Here is a 13722-nt window from a genome sequence, read left to right as displayed (position 1 = left end):
GTTTGATAAAGGGTACAACACATGTGTATGGTTGGAAAATTGGGCGGAATACACGAAAAATGACGGAGTATTGGCTTTTCCGTTAGAAGGAACATTTAACAGCAGGATTCTATTCAATTTGAGAACCCGAATGAATGATTTACATCCCAGACCTAGATTAACGCAGTACAAAGCACTAGAGGAATGGGAGATTGAGGCTTTTGAAAGGGATAAGCCCGGAATGGATAAAGGGTTAACTAAATTTTATCCAAAGTTGAAGCAGGAAACCCGAGCTAAAAAGATGAAACAGTGGAGACAGAATATGATTGTAGAAGGACTGTTTCCAATGATGCCAGTGGGTGATCCTCCTGGGGGGGAAAAGAAGACAGAGAAAAGTAAACATTGGGTGCCTATTGGAGAGTCGGATGATGAATTGTTAGACGATATGTTTATGAGAAGTCCGCCTCCTTACAATGAAAGAAATAGACCTTGCAGTGAAGGGGATAATTCTCGAAGACTTCATCTCCAGGATGAGGCCAGATCTGCCAGTATAGGAGGGGGTTGCCTCATACCTCCCTATACCGAGAGTTTAGGACCCGTAGATACAAGAGATCTTTATCCAAGAATACCAGCTAGTGGGGATGCAAGATACTCCCGTGAAAGCGACTTTTTCTCAAGACCTCCCTACGAAGGTGAGGCAAGACCATCAGGTTCAGGAATGCCGTTCTTACAACCTCTATACGAAAAGGAACCAAGATCCCTAGGTGCAGGAAGTTTGTTCCCAAAACCTAATTATGGTGAAGGACCAAGTGAGACACATCCCACTGCCCCGAGTTATGCTCCCACTCTAACCCCGCAGGTGTTACATGACAAATCATTAGAGAGATTATTGGAAGAAAAAGAGCGAGAAGCTCTAGCAAGACAAAGAGCAGAGATAGTTCAGAAAATCTCCCAGTTAAATACAAGCCCTGAAGCCTTGACAATCCCAGTAACTATTGGACCAGTGGTTCCGTTGTATGGGGACCGACAAGGAAGTCCAAAGACTCCAGTCATTACCCCAGTCATAGCACAACCCAGACCAGAACCCTTAATCGTAGATGATCAAACGAGCGAGTGCGAGTCTGAGGTCTCACTATTAGATCTGCCCATTAGGAACACAGGGAAAAGGATACAGAAAAGACATAATCCTTTTAATACGAGGGAAATTCAAATGGAATCGACTTCGGGTACTAAGAGTGTCACGCCGATGACTCCGGAAGAAATCGAAACATGGAGTCAAGAATTAGAAAAACAAACTCCGCAGACGAAACCTTTAGATCTCTACAAATTGAGAGTAGAAATAGAAGAATTAATGGCAGGAAATGTAGGATTAGACAGATTAAATACCTACTCTGAGGAAGAACTGTTGTTTATTTGCAAAAGTCTTACCCGCAATGCCCGAGTACTCCATGAGAAATTGACAGACACTGCTGCTAGCATGGGAATAGATATTTCAAAATCGAAACCTTTGCAGAAACCGTACAGAGCAGATTTTTCAGACAAAGATTTGGAAAACCTGAATGTGTCAGGAAAGAAGGCGCAGGTCAAAGAATTATTGACAGTGTTGCAGAAATGGGGAGATGTAGAAAGATGGAAAGCCAGGTGGGCCAAAAAGAAAGATGAGGCTAGATCCAAACAAGCGACCCCAGAATTCGTTCTAAAAGAAGCTGACAAGCCAGAGCAGTTATACCCTATGCGTGAAGTGCCAGGTGGAAAATACGTGCACGTTCCGTGGTCCAGACAGGATATTGTGTCCTTTACAAATGATTTCCCAAAGTTGCGAGAAAAACCCGTGGACTGGTACAGGCAGGTGGAAAGATTTGTAAAGGTGCAAAAATGCCTATGGAAAGACCTGGATGGGTTCTTTGACATTGTGGTCCCTGTAGATTTGTGGACCGAGTGTAAAATAGCCATGGCTTGGCCTAGTGAGGAATACCCGAGGGACTCTAAAACAGGGGAACCCTCTAAAGAAGTGATGAAAAAATATGAACTAGTAATTCAACATCTGAAGCTAAAAGTGCCCGCAAAGGAAACTGATTGGACCAAGATAGATAGAACCACGCAGGAAAGGGATGAGACTGTACACTCCTTTTATGAAAGACTGTTGCAGGTGTTCAAAACATACAGTGGTATAGATAACATCGAGATGAAGGACATGACCCATTTTATTTACAGGTTTGTAAATGGTTTAAGACCCGAAATTTGTCAGTGGATAAAAGATAACAAAATTTGTTGGCAGTCCAAGAAAATGGATGAGGTCCTACGGTACGCAAAGTACTGTGAGGACGAGATGGCAGAGAAGCGAAAGGCGCTGAAGGAAAAGGTGATGTGGGCACAAGTAAAACTCGCAGAACAGCAGGAAAAGCAATTAAGTAAGATGAGTAAGAATACCCAAAATAAAAGCCCTGGGGGTGGGGGAAAGCCCAAAGTAAAAATGAGCAGAGAGGAAGCTAAAAAGAAATTTCCCTGCCACCAGTGCGGAGAAATTGGACATTGGCGAGACGAGTGTCCGTATTTACAGCATGATAATACCCAAAACCTTGATTTAATTCCACAGACGCAGAATGAAAAACCAAGAAAGACCCAGCAGCAGGTAAAATTGCCCCGAGCGTCAAAACCTAATTTTAAGGGAAAATCACCGCAGGGTGACGACGTAGAGATCTGGGGAGGCAATGAGAACAGAAATGCAGCAACTTTGCAGTATTTGTTAAATGACACCTTTTTCTGTGACGACCAGTACTGACGGGGCCTGAGAGGGGAGGACAAGGAGTGTGTACTTGGCGCCTCCTTGCCGGTAGACCAGTCAGGGCCATACATTGAAGGAAAGGTTGATGGAAATGATGTCACCTTTCTGTTGGACACTGGTGCTACCCGTTCTACTGTGAGAACAGCAGACGTTCCAAACCTACCCCTCTCGGGAGAAGCAATCCAGGTAGTAGGTGTGTCTAATCAATTGATTAGTACCCCAGTTACTGAGCCCATGGAGATTTCAATAGGGAACTTTAAAGAAATGCACAGATTTGTCGTCTGTGACACCAGCCCCGTGAACTTACTGGGACGTGATTTGCTGTGCAAAATGAACTGTACCATCTTTTGCACACCAAAAGGCGTCGAAATTCAGACACCAGATGAAGATGGCATCTACAAATTAATGTTAATCAGACCGAACTCAGAAATTAAACGAATGACTATACAAGACTTACCTGAAGAACTTCAACAGACAGTGAAGCCAGAAGTATGGGACTTTACTGGAAAGGATGTAGGATTAATGGCAAATGTAGATCCCATAGAAATAGCCATGAAAGAAAATGCAGTTTACCCCAATACAAAGCCCTACAGGATGAGTGCCGAAGTAAGAGCAGGAGTTGCCATTGAAATACAGAAATTGCTAGAAGCAAACATCATACAAGAAGTGATGAGCAGCCCGTGTAATTCCCCCATAATTGGAATCAAGAAACCTAGTGGCAAGTACAGAGTAGTGCAGGACCTGAGAAAGGTAAACAAGATTGTGGTTCCTTGCTGTCCTATTGTCCCGAATCCCGCAGTGATCCTGTATCAGATTCCCTGGGATGCTGAGTGGTTCACTGTGATAGACCTATGTCACGCATTCTTTTCGATCCCATTGCATCCAGACAGCAAATTTCTTTTCTCGTTTGCTTTCAACAGTCACGTGTATGTTTGGAATCGTGTCCCCCAGGGGTACACAGAAAGCCCCTCTATCTTTAATCGGATCTTGAAAAAATGCCTTGAATCTTTAGTCTTACCTGGAAAGTCTGTGCTGGTACAATATATTGACGACCTCTTGGTGGCGTCCAAAAGTCATAGGGATTGCCTGATTGACACCATTGCCCTACTGAATCACCTAGGTGAAAAGGGACATAAAGTGGCCCCCGAAAAATTGCAGTTCTGTTCAAAATCGGTGAAATATCTGGGGCACCAGATAGAAAAGGGAATCAGAAAAGTCACCTCAGAGAGAGTCAGAATAATTCAAAAGATGCAGTTACCCCGTACTCAGAAGTCAGAATGTTCCTTGGAGTTGTAGGTTACTGCAGGCAATGGATTGTGGGATTCGCAGTCCTAGCCAAGCCTTTGATAAAGATGACAAAAAAAGGCGCAGAGGACCCAGTGGAATGGGATGATGAAAGCTTAACAGCATTCACTAAATTACGAGATTGTCTGTGTACAGCCCCTGCTTTAGGGATGCCTGACTATTCTAAAGAGTTTGCCCTATTCTGTGACACACGAGACAATTGTGCATTGTCGGTCTTAACTCAGGAGCATGGGTTGACTAGACGTCCAGTGGCATATTTCTCAGCCACTTTGGATCCAGTAGCTGCTGGATTACCTGGGTGTTTGAAAGCAGTAGCTGCAACCTGCACAAGTTTAGAACAGAGTGAATCCGTTGTTATGGGACATCCTGTAACTGTGTATGTTCCACATGCAGTTGTGATCTTACTGACCCGAACTAAGACTCAGTATCTCACCCCTAGTCGGCTGACTAAATACGAGAGGATTCTCGTGGGTGCTGCAAATGTAGCCATTACTCGGTGTAATATCTTGAACCCAGCCACCCTACTCCCTGACTCAATGATTATGGAAGATGGGGGAGAAAACGAGCATGACTGCATTAACCTGACAGAATTCAGTACTAAACCCCGCCCAGACATTAAAGAAACACCCTTGCCTGAACATGATAAGGAATGGTTTGTGGATGGTTCATGCATGAGACACGAACTTGTAGGCCTAAGTGCTGCATACGCTGTGGTCGCTTTAGACAAAATTGAAGAAGCATCCTGTTTATTTGGAATAAAGTCTGCACAAGTAGCCGAATTGATTGCCCTGATAAGAGCTTGCAAATTGGGAAAAGACAAAAGAATCACAGTGTATACTGACAGCCAGTACTGTTATGGGGTTGTGCATGACTTTGGCCAATTATGGCTACAAAGAGAATTCCTGACTTCATCAGGTACCCCCATTCGAAATGGAAAGGTTGTACAAGACCTTTTAGAGGCAATCCAATTACCAAAAGAATTGGCAGTGGTCAAATGTGTTGCTCATAAAAAGGGCCTTGACCCTGTATCTTTGGGAAATGATTTTGCTGATCAAGTGGCAAAACAGTGTGCTAGGGATCGCATGTCAATAAATATCAAACTGGGAGGGACTGGAAACAGCTGCCAACTTATGGTGTTTGAAGAAGTGCCTACCTGGGATGAAGTGAGAGAGTGGCAGCATGCTGTACCATCAGAAGAGAAAGAGAAGTGGAGGAAACTTGGTTGTCGACCAAGACGTGAGGATGGTGTCATTGTGGGCCCAAATGGTATGCCTGTGTTACCTAGACACCTGCTTGCCTCTATGGCCAGATTGATACATGGAAATTCACACACTGGTAGGGATGCCATGGTTTTGGTGTTTCAACAAACCTGGTATAATCCGAAATTCAGGAAGGTAGCGGAATCACTCTGCCAAAGGTGCTTGACATGCCAACAGTTCAACGCTGGGAAAAGAACAGTAGTTGAACAGGGGAAAATTGGAAAATCAGGAGGTCCCTTTGTAAGAATACAGATTGACTTCATCACCATGCCTCGTGTGAGGGAAAAAGATATGTCCTTGTCATTGTCTGCCTGTTTTCAAAATGGGTGCAGGCTTACCCTGCCAAACAGAGTGACGCCATAACCGTAGCCAAATTGTTACTACGAGAATTGATACCTAGGTTCGGGGTTCCAGTCACTATTGAATCAGATAGAGGCGGACATTTTCAGAATGAGGTAATCGATCAGCTCTGTAAAGCATTTGGAATCACACAAAAGCTGCACTGTGCACATCGTCCAGAGGCTTCTGGAGTAGTAGAGCAAATAAATGGCACTATTAAATCGAGGTTGGCAAAAATGTGTGACTCTACTGGCATGAATTGGATAACTGCCTTGCCTCTTGTTCTGATGGGACTCAGAAGTATTCCAGACCGGAAAACAGGCCTGAGCCCCCATGAAATCTTGATGGGAAGAGTGATGAGACAAGCATGGGTACCAGGATACAAACTGTTAAGCATTACTGATGATTTGGTACTTGAGTACTGCAAGCAACTGGGTGACCAAGTGCGTTCTATCTCTCGCCAGATTGGGGAAGACTCCGTCGCCAACCCGACAACTCCAGTTCACAAGTTGGTTCCTGGTGACTGGGTTAGAATCAAGAAGCATACTCGTTCGAGTTGCCTTGCACCGAGGTGGGGAGAAAAGCGCCAGATAATACTGGTAACCACGACAGCAGTGAAGTGTGCAGGCGTTCCCAAGTGGATCCATGCCAGCCATACACAGAAGGTGATACCTGACAAGGAACCTGGAGCTGAAGGTTGTCCAGCTGAGGGGTCTGCAGACGCCGGTCCTGAAGTAGCTGATGATGAACAGCCGAGCACCAGCCAAGATGATTGGATACCTATAATCAATCTCACTGAAGACCCAATCAGAACCAGAGAGCGAAACTACGAAGATAGAGAGTGGAATAGAGAGGACGAGATAGGCACAGGCGAAGACCCTCAGATTATTGAGATTCACGTCAAGTCTGAGGACGAAGAAGAAGGTCAGACAGGGACAGAACGAGTGATCGACACACCTCCGCTAACTCCTGAAATTGAAAAGGGACAGTCTAGAACTAGTATAAAAGTTCGAGCAGAAGAAAATCAAGGGATCGAAGTGCTTGAACAGGATCAGATAGAACTAGAAGAACGTGTTCAGGACATAGAAACAGAGACATTCGAAAGCCAAAACCAAAATTCACCTGAACCAGGCCAGCTTAGTAACCAGGCAGAAGAAATAGATACAAGACCTGGGACTAGTCAGACAGGAAGGGAGGAAACAGAAGCCGAAGTGCCACAAACAAACGAAAATAAAAGAGCATTAGAAGAAAGCCAAATCACAGTGCCAGCCAAAAGACTAAAGAAAAGGAAAAATATCGAGCCGAGATATATTAAGAGACTAAGACTGAGAATAAAAACAGTAGAAGAGAAACTTGCAGACAGAAGGAAAAGTCCACGAATTACAGAGAAAACTGGAGAAAGCTCCAAAAGAAGGAGTGATCGAATAAACAGACTAAACGAAAAATACCAGGATCCTGAATGGACATACTTAGTTTTGGAAGAATTTGAGGATCTTGATATCTCTGACGAAAGTGACGGAGAACAGATTGCCGATCTATCTGCTGAAGAAGACGAACTAACCTGAGAAGTTGCTCAGAGTAAGCTACCTGTGCAAAGTTACAAAGAGGGGTTGAAAACTTCTTCTGAGCAAAATGTCTGATTCAAGAGTGAATGGTAGACCTAGTCGCAGTTGTTGCAAAACATGCTGCAAAGTATGTGTATGTAGTATAGCTATAGTGATAATAGTTTGGATAGGACTAACAGTTTTCATTCCTTTTATGGTAAGCAAAAAAATTTATATTGACCCTACACAGACTACCGACACTGAAGAACTGACAACACAAAGTGTAGAAAGACATGAAAAAGCACTCAGACAAACAAAACGAGACTTAGAAGCATCAGATGAGGAAGGACTACATTATCATGGAGTTAAGAACCAGACTCATTTAAATGTTTTCGCAAACCTGTTAGTACATTATGTAGAAACTATGGAGATAGAAGATTGCTATGTCTGCATGAAGCTACCTACTTCTGTAGCTGAAGGCATGACTTATCACCACCTACCTTTGACTTACGGAATTTCCTGTAGTATTTTAGCAAGCTTATTTTACAAAAGAGGACCGTTACAGTACTACTACTCAAACTCAGACGTGATATTTTCTGAACTTCCTATACGTGGAAATCTGAATCCTGTACATACTAAAAGTGACGTTACACGTTATATGGGAGAATACTTTCTGACTATAGGTACCATAGACCTAAATGACGCACACAGGGACAACTTGACCTGTTCATTACATGAACAAGAGAAAATGTTTCTAAACATGGCAGAGAAAAGAAGGGAGAGTTTCCAAAGAAAGGCAAATGATAAGGGACAGAAAACTCCTAAATGGGCTGAGAACATGGAAAGCACCTCAGATGGTGGGAGTGGTCCTGCTTTGTTGCTGGATTTCGAAAGGAAAGGGAAACTTTGTCTTCATCGCGAGAAGACTAGTTATTATAATAACATCTTCATTGGTTCCAGTCAATGTGAACACAATTACAAGGTAATTGGAGGTTGGGGATTCAAAAATGGGTCAGAACCTGTGTTTCCCGGAATTTATTATATATGTGGAAACAAGGCTTATTTCAAATTGCCGGATCACTGGTATGGAAGCTGCTACTTGGGCATTGTTTTCCCGAAAATATACCATGTGAATGAAATTGCTGGAAGCAATGAAAACACTAATGGCTTAGTGCGTGGTAAAAGAGAAAGCGTAGGTGAAATAATGGGTAGTATTTTTAGTGCACTGATACCTGGAGTGGGAGTGGTTCTGAACACTCATAGAATTTGCAAATTATCCACAATAGTGGATGTGTTGTCTACTGACACAGCTCATGGATTTCTGTTGGTCAATACCGAAATGGTTGCGATCAGATCAATGGTTTTGCAGAACAGACTTGCGCTTGATACCTTATTAGCAAAAGAGGGCGGAGTCTGCCGGATGTTGAAGGCGCAACATTGTTGCACTTACATTCCGGACAAAAGTGTACAACTCAAAAGATATGTGAAAAACATTACTAATTTGGAAAAGGAACTCAAACCACTGGAGGTTGACAGTGCCTGTAAGAGACTGGTCGATGGTCTCTCCGATGTAGGTCATTGGTTTGCTAGCTTAGGTAAAAGCTTATTGTTTAAGGTACTGATGCCAATTGGAGTGATAGGTTTTATCCTATTTCTCATATTCGTCTGTTGCAAATGTCGCAAACACACAAAGAAGTACCAAGTGACTGCGAGAGGAGTGAAAAGAAGTGTGGATGAACTTGAATTGGAAGAAATGAATAATCAGATTTACAAAAGGGTGAAAAATTCTCACCTTACCAAAGATGCGAAAGAAAAATTGAATCGCCTGTTGGAAGAGATAGAGTTGTACAAAGTGTGAAAAAAAAGTTGGCATCAGGTTCCGTTATTTGTGATGATAGTAAATATCATCAAAGAGGGGATTGATAGAGCAAGATTTCGCATCGCGACTTGCTCGAGTCAAGAACCTCGAATCTGTTATAATCCTATAATACCATTTGTATGTTTACTAATTCCCTTTATTTTGATATGCGTGTATATTAGTGACGCTTGCCTATGTGTTTTATTAATACGAATAACCCTTGTATAATAATATGGCTGCTGTTTAGAAATTTGCTTCTGCGCATGCGTTAGTCATACTCACGTGATGTGACGTAATTGAAATTCTGGAGGGAAAGGGTGCGCATGCGTAATAGCCATAAGATGGCTGCTTATGTATTAACGAGGTGAAGCTCGTGATGTTGCTCTCGTGTCGTTATGTGTTGCTCTAATCTATAACTGCATAGTATATTTTTAAATTGATAAACCTGAAGTACAAAATCTTGATGTGTAGTACACTCATTTATTTCTATGTTTTAATTTGTTTTCGCTTACTTTTTATGTATCCTCGGCATGGAGGGGTGATGGGGTGCTTGGGAGTCCATTTTGGAGTGCAGTAATGCACAGGACCAGAAGTGGCGAGGTGGCATTGATACAGCGCCAAGAGAAAGTCACTGCCAAGACGTGCCTGGGAAGATGCACCTTCACCCAGCCAGTGAAACTGAAATGTGTTACATTATTAACAATGTATTTCTTTCTATTGTATTCAGTGCGACTTCTCATGGGAACCCCAATCTTGCTAGGCGGTACCCTAGAATGTAAATTAGGCCTTAGAAAAGTCTGTTCTGATTGGTGTGTTAACCCATCCTACCTTAGGACCAATTGAAATTGGGGATTCTGACACTTTGCAACATTGGGGGGTGGTACACTGACCCGAAAACAGTATAACTAGCCTAGGTTCACCTAGGGAATTTGTCCGACTTGTCTGAATAGCTGACCTGTCACTGACCCAACGCACTCAATAGGTGACTGAATTTACAGAGCGCTGCGGAGCACTCTGTCCGAATTTGACCATAGACTCAAAGGTTTTACTAAACCTTAAGTGCTGGCGGAGCACTTTGCTGGGGAGTTCGCTAACCCAATCGGGGTTCTGACTTATAGCTGCAGAGAGGATGGAGCGCAGGCGTTGCTTCCAAACTGCGGATGTTGGTCGTGCCTTGGTGATCCTGTCCTGATCCTAATCTGGTTTTCCTGTCCTGTCCTGGGGTGTCCATTCTGCACCTGCTGTCCCATTGCTGACTGTCCTTCCATGGGGTATTTCCTGTCCTTAACTGACCCGTGGCCAGGGTTGGTTTTCACACCAGTCTAGGTAAATATCTTGCTGAAACTCTAAACCGCATCTTTCTATTTTTCTGTCTTTGCTTCAATAAAGACATACCTTTGCATACGTTAATTTTCCATGCTTTCCGCAATCTACTATATGAAAAGTCATTGCAATTTTATTTTTCATAGCATGTTCCTATGTTACCCTTCCTTTTAGTACAAACTCTCCGTACTACCTTGAATTATAGATATGGTTTATAATTTTCTCCTGCAAACTGACCTGAAGTAAATGTTGCTATAATTTGGCATGCTCCATTCTTTCCCCTGTCTATAGGTGTATAGAATTTATCTAAGTTCTCTCCCTACCCCCTGAAGTGATTCCCGGTAATCAATTTCTAGTACGTGCATAAGTTTGCCCATTTATAAATGTCCATTCTCGAATTCCATTCCTGAAATCTGCTTAGCATATTTTCATGTTCTTACCCTCTAATAACTCATAAATGTTTGCCCTTATATTTTTCCTGTACGTTATGTGCTTTTCGTTATTCTGGTTATAGACTGCCTTCTTGTCATAAATTGTATGATCTCTGAAAATGAAATCTAGATAAAGCTTTTAAACTTTTCAGTTGTCCGTGGTCATTTCATAAATATTAAAGCTATATGAAGGTGGGTTTGTATTTTGCCTGCCTTTCCTTCACAGCTAGCTCCCTGATGCATGGTGGTCATAGGTACCCGTAACGGTGGATTGGTAAGTCGGGTACACTAGAACTAAATAGGAAGGAATCAGGGTTACTGGTAGTAGAGGTGTAAGGTCACCGGATTAATGTATATGGTGAATTGAAGTTTATGGGCCTGATACATATATGGTAAAATTATTGGTCGGGTGACCTGCGATCTCTATCAGCAACCACATGGTTTGAAACCAGTCGGTTTCTTTAGGGGCATCCTGTCGCACCAGGAGAGAAAATCTCTCAAAAAAGGGTTTGATAAAAGTCAGGAAAAAAGCCACTCAAAAACAACTGAGGGTAGCTCTTCACAGATCAGCGCTATCTAGTGCAGAAAGGAAAGAACTGACATCATCATGGGCAGGTGCCGTCTATATAGGTGCATGGAGAACGCAGATGCAGAGCCGAACTATTCCATCTCCAATGAGCTGGGCAACTGCTAAAAAACTTAGTGAGCCGGTCTGATGCCTAGTGAATATTCTAAGGTAACAAATCTGTGACTAGAAGTCTCTATCAGACATACAAATTTAATCAGCAGTATTGCACAAGTTACTTACCTTTGGTAATGCTCTTTCTGATATATACTCTCTTTAACTAGAAATTCCTGACCTTGTCAATAAATATCTCCAGGTACCAGACTGGATCGAGAAACTCAAAAAGCTGTGCTATTGCACGTAGGCGTTGTGGGGCTCCACGTCAACTTCATTCCACTCCAGAAGTGACAAATTGAGCTGCATTTAAGCGCCACCCATGCACCCTAGATGTTGTTTTTTTTTGTAGGCTTGTCTGTGCCCCTAGACCAGCTGTGGCCTGTGCAAGTAAGAGCAGTGGGGCAGTGCGGCTGGGTGGGGGTATTTTGACGGACGATGACAAGTGAAAATTAATTATTTATTTAACTTCCTCTCATCATCATCTATCGAAATCCCCTCTCACCCGGCCCAACCGCACCACCACTCTTACCTGCATGGGCCATGGCTCCCCCAGATGCGGAGCCCATCAGCAAATTGGAAGGACTAGTATGCAAATTCTTTAACTGGGACCTTTTTAGATAGAAAAAGAGAACATTCCACAGAATGGGAAGGTGGGGCGGCGGTGAGGAATCTGAGATTAGATACCGTATCCACCAGAAAGAGTGTTACGTAAGGTAAGACAAGCCTGGCTGTGAAGACAAAAGTGCAATAATGTTTAGTGAACGTATGCAGTGATGCCCCCGTAGCAGATTAACAGATATCTGGGAAAGGCATCCAAGGGCCAACACAGTGATAACAGCCTCGGCTATGGTGGAATGAGCCCACTGACGTTCTGGAGGCTGCCTACTAGTCAATGCATTGCAGACCTTAATGCAGTAGACGGTCCATCATAATAAGGTTTGATTCGGAATCACCTTGCCTTTCTGTGCTCTAAAGAACCCCATTAAGAGTTAATTGTCTTCTCTGCTGTTTGTTATTATAAATTTAAAAGCTCAGCAATCTTTTGGGGTCCAAGTGATGGAGTCTCTCTTCTTGTTTTGAGGGAAGAGGCAGAACTAAAAATGTCAGAAGAGTGATACCTTGTCTGACACGAAAAGGCGTCTCTACCTTTGGCAGAAAAGCAGCTCGGGTTCACAACCCCAATTTGTTCGGAAAAAAGATTGTTAATGATATTGCAACAAGTATGACTGTTTTCAAGGTCAGAAAGCATAATGGATAACTGTGCACCAGCTCAAAAAGGGTACACATTTGGAAAGTGAGAACCACATTTTTGTTTTACTGTTGCATCACTAATGGTTATGGTCAAAAAATATGTTGCAAACCTTTAAAAAATCTCATCACAAAAGGTGATTTGAACAAGGATGGCTTGTTCGGGGAAACATAAAAGGATGAAAGGGCTGACAAGTAATCCTTAAAATGTCCACTGAAAGTTCCTGCTGGACCAAAGATAAAACAAACATCCAACAGTTTATGCTGCAATGGATCTCCCTGGCAGGTGCCGCATCAAGCCACACATGTATCCCTGCACTCAGCTTACACTAGTTTTGTGAAAGGGCACATTGCTGGCCATATCACATAAACAACTCTAGTCTACTGCTGCTTTTCAATCTCCATGCATGGAAGTGCAGAATGCCCAGACCTGGGTACAAGACCTTGCTCTGCTGCTGCGACAAGAAGGTCCTCTCAAAGTGGCAGACTGATTTGAGGCCGCTAAGATAACTTGTGCCTGGTCGTTCCTGATCTTCTTCAGAACTCTGGTCAGGAGAGGTAGCCATAGGAAGACATTCAGGAGTCATCCACATAACTCTAAGTAGAATGTGTCTCTGAGAGAAAGCTTTCTTGGGAAATCTAGCTCACAAACATATTTATACTATATGTTCTCCTTGGTGGCAAGGAGATCAAGTTAAGGTTCTCCTCACTGCTGGAAGACACCCTCCGTCCCCTCTGTGTGTAGCTGCCACAGGTAATCTGCTTGGCATAGTCAGCTGAGTTCACCTGCCCTGGCATTCAAGATCCTGCCAGGTGGTGCACAACCAGGGAGATCCCTGAGGCACAGCCAGTTCCAGAGGCGCAGGGCCTCCTGGCACAGGACCCAGGACCGCACCCCACCCTGCTTGTTGCAGTACCAAATCTAACCTAACAGAAACGACACATCTCTCACCTCCATCAGCTCTGGGT

General features: G+C 43.3%; 1 protein-coding gene across 4 annotated transcripts in view; it reads right to left on the bottom strand.

Moving 5' to 3' along the window:
* Positions 1 to 13722, bottom strand: part of LOC144799363 (uncharacterized) — a 227854-nt gene that overhangs the window by 58268 nt on the left and 155864 nt on the right. The gene's annotated exons all lie outside the window — the stretch shown is intronic.

Source organism: Lissotriton helveticus, chromosome 12 (assembly GCF_964261635.1).
Source record: "Lissotriton helveticus chromosome 12, aLisHel1.1, whole genome shotgun sequence".
NCBI classification, from domain to species: domain Eukaryota; kingdom Metazoa; phylum Chordata; class Amphibia; order Caudata; family Salamandridae; genus Lissotriton; species Lissotriton helveticus.
The sequence above is the reverse complement of the archived record's forward strand: the minus strand, read 5'-3'. Positions and strand labels throughout refer to the sequence as shown.